Raw genomic sequence first — 9,813 nt, forward strand, 5'->3', positions numbered from 1 at the left:
GGGCAATATTTTCCCAACATCGTAGAATGAACGAGGATTTTTGACGTCATGGAACATTTTGCGACAAGGATGATAGCCAAATTTTGCCTCATTAATGGATCATAACCTATATAAAATATTATATTTCATGGTATATATTCAAATACCAAGTAAATCATCCATTTTTAATCAACAAATCATTCAACAATTGAAATATGAACTCACATACAATTCATAATCAAGATGAATCCATACACAAAGTTTATAATCCAAAAAGTAAATTATCCAGACATCCAAAGAGATGGTATTTCTAACTAAAAGCATCAAGAGACTATGTCTCTAACAAAAGTAAACAATTCACCTCTAACTAAAAGCAAACAAACTCATTATCCAACTGTCTATAACAAAACAAATAGTTCATAAGTTGACAATCCAAAGCACAAAAGGCCTCTCTGCCATGCATGTCCTCAAAACCACACCTTCACAAGTTCTTGAATCATGGGATCCTTATTAAAAAGAAAAATGTAATCAATTAATTTTCTATATATTACAGTAACAAAATACATATATTGTTCCATTATGCTTATAAAATGGAGTTAAGGATATATTAAAAAAATAACTTAAGTAACTTACATCATAAATCTGATAAAGAGATATTCTGTGATGCGCATAAAGCTTCCAAAATCTTTTGTTGACACTCCATCTATGCTTTAATGTCTACAATCTCATTCTTCACCTCTTCATTATGCTTTTGTGACTGCTCCAACTCCTTTTGAAATCTCTTCTTAGATATAAAAGAAGAACTCTGTCCTTCTGAATGAAATCCAACTCCCAACCATAGACATAATCTGATCTAATCCCTAAAACTTTATCGCATATCTGGTCTGGTGTCATAGGATGTCCATCAGATATGGAATGGTCTAGCACCTGCATCATTTTATTCTAACAAAATTTAAAAAAAAATTAATTACAAAATAAAAAGTAAGCTCACTTAAAATAGTAATCATAATTTTATTTTTGTTCTCACCCATTTTGCCTCACACTCGAGAGTTGTCCATCTACCTGGAGTATCACCATGATCTGAGGTGTAATGAGTACGATACCACAACATAATTCGATTGCACTCTTCTCCATTCAATTCATTCTCAGTCTGTTTAAAAGATAAGTTACTATTGCAAGAAACTTAAATGTCAAATGATATTAGTCATAATGAAAGTACAATATCTCATAATTTGATGCTGTATAGGTACAAAAGCTTTTGACCCGATGTTTGCTTGGCACTTGACAAAACTTCTAGATTTTTTGTTATGCTCACATGTTATCTGAAAAGATAAAAAATTTTATGCCAGTCAACCTAAATTTAAAGGAGATATTTTTATATGCAAACATAATACAAGTTATATTGACCTGTGTCTTTTCCTTGCTCCAGTAAGTACAAAGATCTATCCACTCTGCTATGCTCACTGTACTTGGCTTTGAGTCCTTTCCATGATTAAGGTAATGCATATGAAGCTGATATCTTGGATCCTTTGACTTCAATGAAAGAAACTTCTTGACGCTAGTACAAACTTCCTCATCCGTCCTTAAACCCTTGACATCTAGTTTTTGCTGCAAACAAGTATTAAATACTAGTTAATAAATATGCATAGAATACAAATGCAACTATAATGATCTCTAATTACCTCTAGTTGGTCAAATGCAATCTATATCTCCACCTCTATTAATTTGGTCCATCTAGGCTTGATAGGTAAGATATTTTGAGCTATCATACCAAGCTCATTTGATAGCTTCGTAGATTGAACAGCATTAGTAGGTCGCCCTTCTTTTATTGAGATATTGATCTTCATTTTCTTACCAAGGGTCTTGTTTATCTTACTTAACCCAACCCCTCTAGTACAACCTCTTTTCTTGCATCCATCCATGCTCGTGGACCCTACAAGATAAGCAAGCAACAATAAAAATATTAATTTGAAAAAAATTAAGCAATATTGCATAAAAATAGGTTTATAATGATTCCTACCTATAGAGCTAACATCAGGAGTCACATCCATGGTAGGATGGTGTGGTCAATAGGCTCTGGCTAGGTATGTGGTGTATGAACTCGTGGCGATTGAGAGGAAGGTGGTGGAGCAGGAGGTGCGACTTCTGGTAGTGTTGGACCTAGAGAAGCTGATAGAACATGGGCTGATGGTAATTGAGAGGAAGATGGTGGACCCACAATACCATGACTCTGAAGAAGTTGCTGGTATCTAGATAGAAGGGGTGCAACATCAGCCAGAGATGGAGCTGAAGGTGTGACTTCTGATGGTGCCGGATCTAGAGAAGCTGGTGGAATATGAGTTGGTGGTGACTGAGAGGAAGGTGGTGTAATCATGGTGTTACGACTCTAAAGAAGTTGCTGGTACCTTGACCATAACTGTGATGGCAAGGCCATTCCCTAGATTGCTGGCTGATGAGTGGAATGCAGTGGATCTGGATCGATGGTTGTTGGTACTTTTCTTTTTTTCTTAGATAATCCTGGTGCCATAAGAATACCTGCAAATATATAGTCAAATGAAATCAATGTCAAGATTTTAAACTAAATCAACTAAAGTCAACTTTAAGATATTCATTGCATAGGCCAAGTACATGTGTATCACAGGAAAATAATAGTTAGAGAAAGAGAAAAAATGACAATGTTGCAGTCAGAAATATACCAGTAAGATGCACCTACCAACTCCAAATCAGCGACACCAATGAAACAATAATTTGCTGCATGACATTAGATAGTTGGGAATTAAAATAAATTATTATCATGGTCATTGTCATTATCATTCTATTCATCATCATGTTCGGTGCAATATTCTACCAAGGTATCATCTTCATCCTCGCTATCCCTTGTTGCTAACTCTTCTACTTCATCATGTAAACCTCGCATTGTATTCAACAAAGTGTCATCTACTACATCAGGTTCGACATCATCTCTATCTAATGACTCTATATGACATTCCTCGATATCTGCAGGAGTCATTCCAATACCCTCTTCATCATCGAAATCTTCCTCTATTGTTGCATCAATAGGGATGTCATATACATGTTTATGCTGACATTCTTATACAACATGCCAGTTTTGTCCCAGTTTCATGTCTTGTAAATAATAAACTTGCTTTGTTTGGTTCACAAGAATAAATGGATCATTCTTATACCATAATCTAGTTATATTTATTCTTTGCACATTTTCATCTATCCTCACATTAGCATTTCTAAATCCAAGATCGAACCACTTGCACTTAAAAAGAACAACACTTTTACCCTTGACATTATCCAACTGAATAATGTCGGTTAATACCCCAAAAAAATCGAAGATATCATCTCCATGGTTTCCTTTTACTACAACACCACTATTTTGTGACTTTTTACAGGAATCACAAACTTCAGTGTGGAATCGCACACCCTTTGCAATACATCCTGAGTACTTTTGTACCAAAACATGAGGTCCACATGCTAACGCATATAAAGACTCGATTCTTCTTTTCTCTCTTGGCGTGTACAATTTGCCATCTACCATTATGTAAAATAAATTATATTAGTTGAATATATAAAAAATAATATGTATGCACACAGACAATTTGTAAAGTTTGTGTTCTCACCTAATGCTTTATCCACAAAGAAAATTGTTTTCTATGTCTATTCTCAACATTTAATGAACTTTGCTCCATCAGCTCAATCTTATGCTCTCTAGCAAAAAGATATTGTTTAGTACCATATTTTTATATCAAATATTTAATAATAAAATTTAGGTAGTAAGAACTTACTCAAAATAAGGCTCCATCTCTTCACAATTGGTAAGCACATACCAATGAGCCATATCTTGCTCTTCTTTGGATAGGGAAACAAACTGAGTTGCTCCAAATATCCTAACTTGTTAGAAAAATATTGTTATATCACCATCATTGGCTTTATCATTGTTTCACTCATCCATATTAAAATGGGTCTCAATACCTCGAAGGTACATAAAACAAAATATCAAACATTCCTTGACTACATATGCCTCAGCAATAGATCCTTCTGGATGAGATTTATTTTGAACAAATCTCTTTAGAGAGCCAAGAAATATAAATTCAAAATTTAGAATAATTATATAACATAAATAATTACCTAAATTCAGAATTCAGAATCTAAAAAAGTTACTATAATACCTCTCGATTGGATACATCCACCGATATGCTACTGGTCCACCTAGCAAGACTTCATTTGGCCAATGACAGTCAAATGTACCATCACATCAAAGAAAGTTGGCAAAAAAATCATTTCAAGTTTACATAATATCAAGGATATGTCTGTACACATCTTCTCGATGTCATCTACAATCAAAGTTCGACGACATATTCTATGGAAGAAGTCACCTAACTCCATTAAAGCAGTTGTCACATCCTTCTTCAAGATTCCACGTGTGCCTATAGGAAGAATGCTTTGTAGGAGAATATGACAATCATGGATTTTTAGTCCCATAATCTTCTTTTCTTCAACATTGACACATCGAGATATGTCAGATGCATACCCATCCAAAAATTTTATCCCTTTAAGAAACTCACAGAAACTTTCTTTTCAATGTTCGACATTGTGTAGCATGCAGGAGAAATTATGTAGGATCCATCATTTCACTTCATCAAGTGTAATTCTTTTTGAATTTTCATGTCTTCCAAGTCGAGTCTAGCCTTGATAGTATCTTTCGTTTTACCTTCAAGATATAACAAAGTACAAAGGATATTGTCACAAATATTTTTTTCAATATGTATAACATCAAGGTTATGCCTCAATCTCAACTAACACCAATATGGCAACTCAAAAAGAATACTCTTTTTTGTCCAATTCAACTCTTCTGCTGATCTCGATCTCTTTTTATTATTAAGATATTTTTCATAGTTTACGTTCTTCAAATGGGATAGTTGTTACATCACATCATCTCCAGTTAGTAAGATAGGTGAGGGTCGATAGTCCACCTTGCCATCAAACCTCTTGCTCTTTCTCCATGCATGGTCATGAGGAAGAAAACACCGATGGCTTAGATAACTAATCTTGCTTCTCAATTTATGAGAAGGGGTATGCTTATTACAAACAGAACATGCCATGTACCCTTTAGTGACCCATTCAGAAATACTACCATAGGCTGGAAAATTATTAATAGTCCATAATAGAACTGCATGCATTCGAAAGTTTTTGCTATATGAAGCATCGAAAATATCAATACCCTTATTCCATAACTCATTCAACTCATCTACTAATGGCTTTAAGTAGACATCAATGTCTCTGCCCGATGCTTTTGGACCCAAAATAAGTGGTGACAATATAAAGAATGACTCATCCATGCACATCCAAGGGGGTAAATTATATACCAAAAGAACAACAGCCCACATACTATAGGCATTAGACATATTGCCAAATGGATTGAATCCATCCGTTGCTAGGCCAAGCCTCACATTACGGGATTCATACTATTTGTCAAAACTCTTTCAAACTTCACCATCAAATGGATGAATCATGATGTTACTTTCACTTCTAAGTCTATCTCTGTGCCATCTCATTTTTTTAGCTATTTTTCTTGACATAAATAATCGTTGCAGTCTAAACTTCAACAGAAAGTATCGTAATACTTTATAAGAAATCTTCTCACCCTTACCATCATTAATCATCCATCTCGATGTTCTACACTTTAGACAACTGCCACAGTTTTCATACTCATTTCCAAAAAAGAGCATAGTCATATTTACATGCATGTATTGGCACATAACCCAGACCCCAATTCCATAGGAAGCGATTTGCTGCATAGTAAGACTTTGGCAAGGATTGACCATTAGGCAAGACATCTCTTAGCAATGACAATAGCATATCAAAAGACTTATTACTCCATTTGTTGTACACTTTCAAATGGAGCAACTTTATAATAAATGATAATTTTAAAAATTTTGTATATCTCGAATATAGCTCTTCGGTAGCTTCCATCAATAAATCATTAAAGACATCGGTACAAGAATAGCTAGCATCTGTAGAAGCCCCCAAGTTTTTCTCAATAGGACAATCGTTAAAGAAACTACCGACGTCATGTAACAAGTCTCTTATCCTATCATCATCATCCTCATTTGAGTCATCATCTGGCCAGTCACTTTCTGTATCTATAAATGAAAATCTATCTTGATTATTGAAAAATTAAAATTCTGCCCGTTCGCCATAAAATATCCATCAGGTGTATGATTGATCTATGCCAAATCTCAATAGATGGTCGAAGACATTCTCTTGAGGCTTCGTATAAATGTTCAAGCAATATGAATAAGGACACTGAATTTCACAATCTTTGCCCTTGTTTTGAGCCACAAAAGTCATAAACGATTTGACTCCCTCTATGTATTCACGAGAGAACTTAACATAATTCATCCAATGCTTATCCATGTTACATACAAATACCTATCATTAAAATCCAAACAAACTTTGGCAAATATGCTATTTAGATCATATCTTTACAAAAAAAATGGCAAGAAATAAAGAGCAAAGGAATAAAAGCAGTAGAGCAGGCATTAACACAGTAAAATATGAATTATTTATTTAGCTCAAGTATTTGACTGAATTAAATCTCTAAATGTTTGCAGTCTCCTACAACTCATAACTAAAAATTTTTCTACTTTTTTATAATATCTCCCTCTCTCTCTCTCTCTGTCTCTCTCTCTCTCTCTCACTCGCATAGACATACATGCATACATACATATGTATACATATACGTACATGTATATGTACACACAGCCCATGTATATTTAAATAGGGAATGTATACCATATTAAAGCTTATACCCTCTTAAAATGCAGTGTTCAAAGAAGTGCAAGTTGCTCTATCCGTCAGAAGAAGGTCAACAATGAAACTAAAATTTATGACTACAAAATCGATACAAATAAACTTTAGAACACCAACTAGCAAAAATCATACAAGTCACTGTGCCTTGCACCATTTAAAGGCACACCTAATGATGCCAATTTAAATGAAAAATCTAATTAGGTGGAACATTGTGCTTGAACATAAAATATTTTTAATAAGCAATTGCTTTTAAAAAGAAAGCCTTAAGTTTCTACAGCACATTTGGGATATTTTTCATCCCTAGGAAAGGATTAACACATGCCATAAAGGGTGAGCCAATGCATGAATCCCATCATTGTGAGACCGACAGCCTTACCCCCGAATGCAGAGAGACAGTTTCCATGTTTCGAATATATGATCTCCAGATAACAATGGATTAACCTAATTATTGCACCAAAGCTCACCCTGATTAGCATGTTCCATACATGAGAACCAAAATGGCATATCCTATGCTGCAGTCTGTACCTATTGTCAGACTGTCCAACATGCCTGAGAGAAAGTATCTCAACTATATATCCAAAGAACATAATGTTTTAGTTTTAACTTGCCATTACCCTTCTACTCAATTCCACATGCTTACTGGAGCAATCAGAAGTCCCTTTCCAGTCTATGATATTGTAATAGTTCAATTGTACTAGATTGAGTAAACCTCTAGTTGACTTATTATTTATTTGTAGCCAGCAATCCCTTTTCTAATCCATCATTACCACATGTACAAAAAACTGCATGAAAACATTTAGACATAGCAGAGAAATAGATTGATAGAACTTATAACTCAATCCATAAGAAGCCTTCCACATTAATATTTGTCAGTCAAGGAAGAAGTTTTCCAAAATTTTGCAAAATAGCATAGTAAGACAAAAAGTTTCAGAACTATTGAAATTTTTTCTTTAGTGTTGGCATAAATAATGGATAGAATGTAAGAATGACAATGGAAAGCCAGACCGAGGAAGAAAACTCATTCTATTTCAGCATCCAACAATTCTTCATTTGTAATTTTGCAAAGACATTGGCATTCATTCAAGGCCTAAGCCAAGGTGAAAGGAAGCTTAGATAGTATGTTCTGAAACTAGTACATGGTGAATTCCATGGAAATCAGAAGCAACCTTGTAATTTTATTGTACCAAAGATCTCAAGAGTCTGATCTAATTAAACCCAAGCTAGAGAGGAATTTCTTTGATTTGGACCTGAAAATGAGGCATCATATGAGGATACATTTGTTTATTAAATATGACAAGTATTACCTAAGATAGCATGCTGTCAAAAAAGCATCTGCACAAAATCAAAATTAAAACTAGATAAGAAAAAGAAACACAACATACAGGAGTCAAAAGTCCATGACTTCAATATCACAGCATGATTCTAAGATTGTAGGCCAGTATTTAACTTGAGTGACATTTCAAAAAATGCATAGGGAAAAATATGAAGCTACTGAACCATCATTTCCAGTTTTAGGCAAGAAATTTTCTACTGAGCTATTAATATGATCAAGAAGTCAAAAGTGCACCAGCTGCATTCCAGCTGCAAGGTTGAATCAAACTCATTGCAAAGATGATAATATTACATGACATCTAAAGAAGGAATCTACATGACAATCAAATTCATCCAGTATATCCACACGCAAGAAAGAAAAGAAACAAAGCCCAGAAAGAGGGTGCCATTTTACATTATCAATTTGTTCACCACAATATTACAATCATTTTCAATGCAACTAACATGCTGCAAACAATGCGTGCTTTATATATAGCTAGTCCATATGAGGCCAATGGTTCAGAAAAAGGATGAACATCAACCATTAGTAAACCCCATTAACATTCAATAAATTCAGACATAGTCACAAATGATAATTGAGCAACAAACAGGTATGGCATCACTGGCAAAAAGAAAGCATGATTATAAACTCGATCAATTGCAACTAATGTATAAAATTCTACAGATATAAACAATAGCAAGGAGTATACAAGTCTATTTTATCAAAAAATAGAAAAAACTCGGAATGAAGGGGAGCACTCAACTATGAGACCCACACATTCATTGTACCAGCTAGCCAACAAATTAGCAGCAACCTTCATTTTCGTATGCAGTAATTTATAGATATCGAAGGCCTGACATGGCTGGTTATAAAGACTCTACAAACAGAGTTACAAATTCTTTGGTAGAATGGTCAGGAACTGACCCCTTGCCTTTAATTACTTTCTTATATCGAATCAAATGATAAATATTTCACTGCATAAATGAAAGAAAGAATGAACTCTGTATGCTTGTCTGTGATACCTTTCAGAAGACGGTGGATGAAAAATCAGAGAGACGGATGGAAATAGGTAGACGGTGGATGGACAGGACCCAATGACGAACAGAGAGGCAGCGATCGGTGGTGGGACTCTTCGACGGTCCGTGCAGAGAGGAGGCGAATGTCGTGCAGTGAGGAGAGCATGCGGCCGACTAGCAGAGAGGTCGTCGGGGAGGGGAACTGTGCTCGTCAGAGGAGAGGGTGCAGAGAGGATGACGAACAAGGGAACGGCATGCAGAGATTGCTCGAGGAGGGGAAGAGGAGGGAGGGAGGCGCTCGTCGAAGGAGACGGTGCAGAGAGGATGACGAACAAGAGAACAACGTGCAGAGATTGTTTGGGGAGGGGAAGAGGAGGGAGGGAGGTGCTCGTCGGAGGAGAGGGCCGGCTGCAGCGTACGTTGGGGAGGGGAAGAGGCGGAGGCTACTCGATCGATCGAGAAGAGGAGGGAGGGGAAATTATTTTAGGGCTGGTTTTGAAAATGAAAAATATTTGGGAAATATTTGGGATGGGCGCCAGTTGGGTGAACGGTGGTAAAAAAAAAAAGAAAAAAAAAAAGAGGAATATTGGGATGTTTAATTAATTTGAACTGGGGTTAACGGTGGGCAAAACAAAAAAAATTTGAATGCAAAGCAGGTATAAAAAAATTAGATAAAAAATTAGA

General features: G+C 35.4%; 1 long non-coding RNA gene across 1 annotated transcript; it reads right to left on the reverse strand.

Annotated features, from left to right (window-relative positions):
• Positions 1-235: 235 nt before the first annotated feature.
• On the reverse strand, positions 236-9,598 carry LOC140854571 (uncharacterized). Its single transcript, XR_012137776.1, has 7 exons — positions 9,136-9,598; positions 2,000-2,514; positions 1,662-1,912; positions 1,387-1,587; positions 1,007-1,301; positions 613-906; positions 236-485 (listed from the first exon to the last, which is right to left on the reverse strand). It is a non-coding gene; the product is annotated as an uncharacterized lncRNA (long non-coding RNA).
• Between the last annotated feature and the right edge of the window lie 215 nt (positions 9,599-9,813).

The sequence above is a fragment of the Elaeis guineensis genome, unplaced genomic scaffold (assembly GCF_000442705.2).
Source record: "Elaeis guineensis isolate ETL-2024a unplaced genomic scaffold, EG11 Super_Scaffold_1000171, whole genome shotgun sequence".
Classification (NCBI taxonomy): domain Eukaryota; kingdom Viridiplantae; phylum Streptophyta; class Magnoliopsida; order Arecales; family Arecaceae; genus Elaeis; species Elaeis guineensis.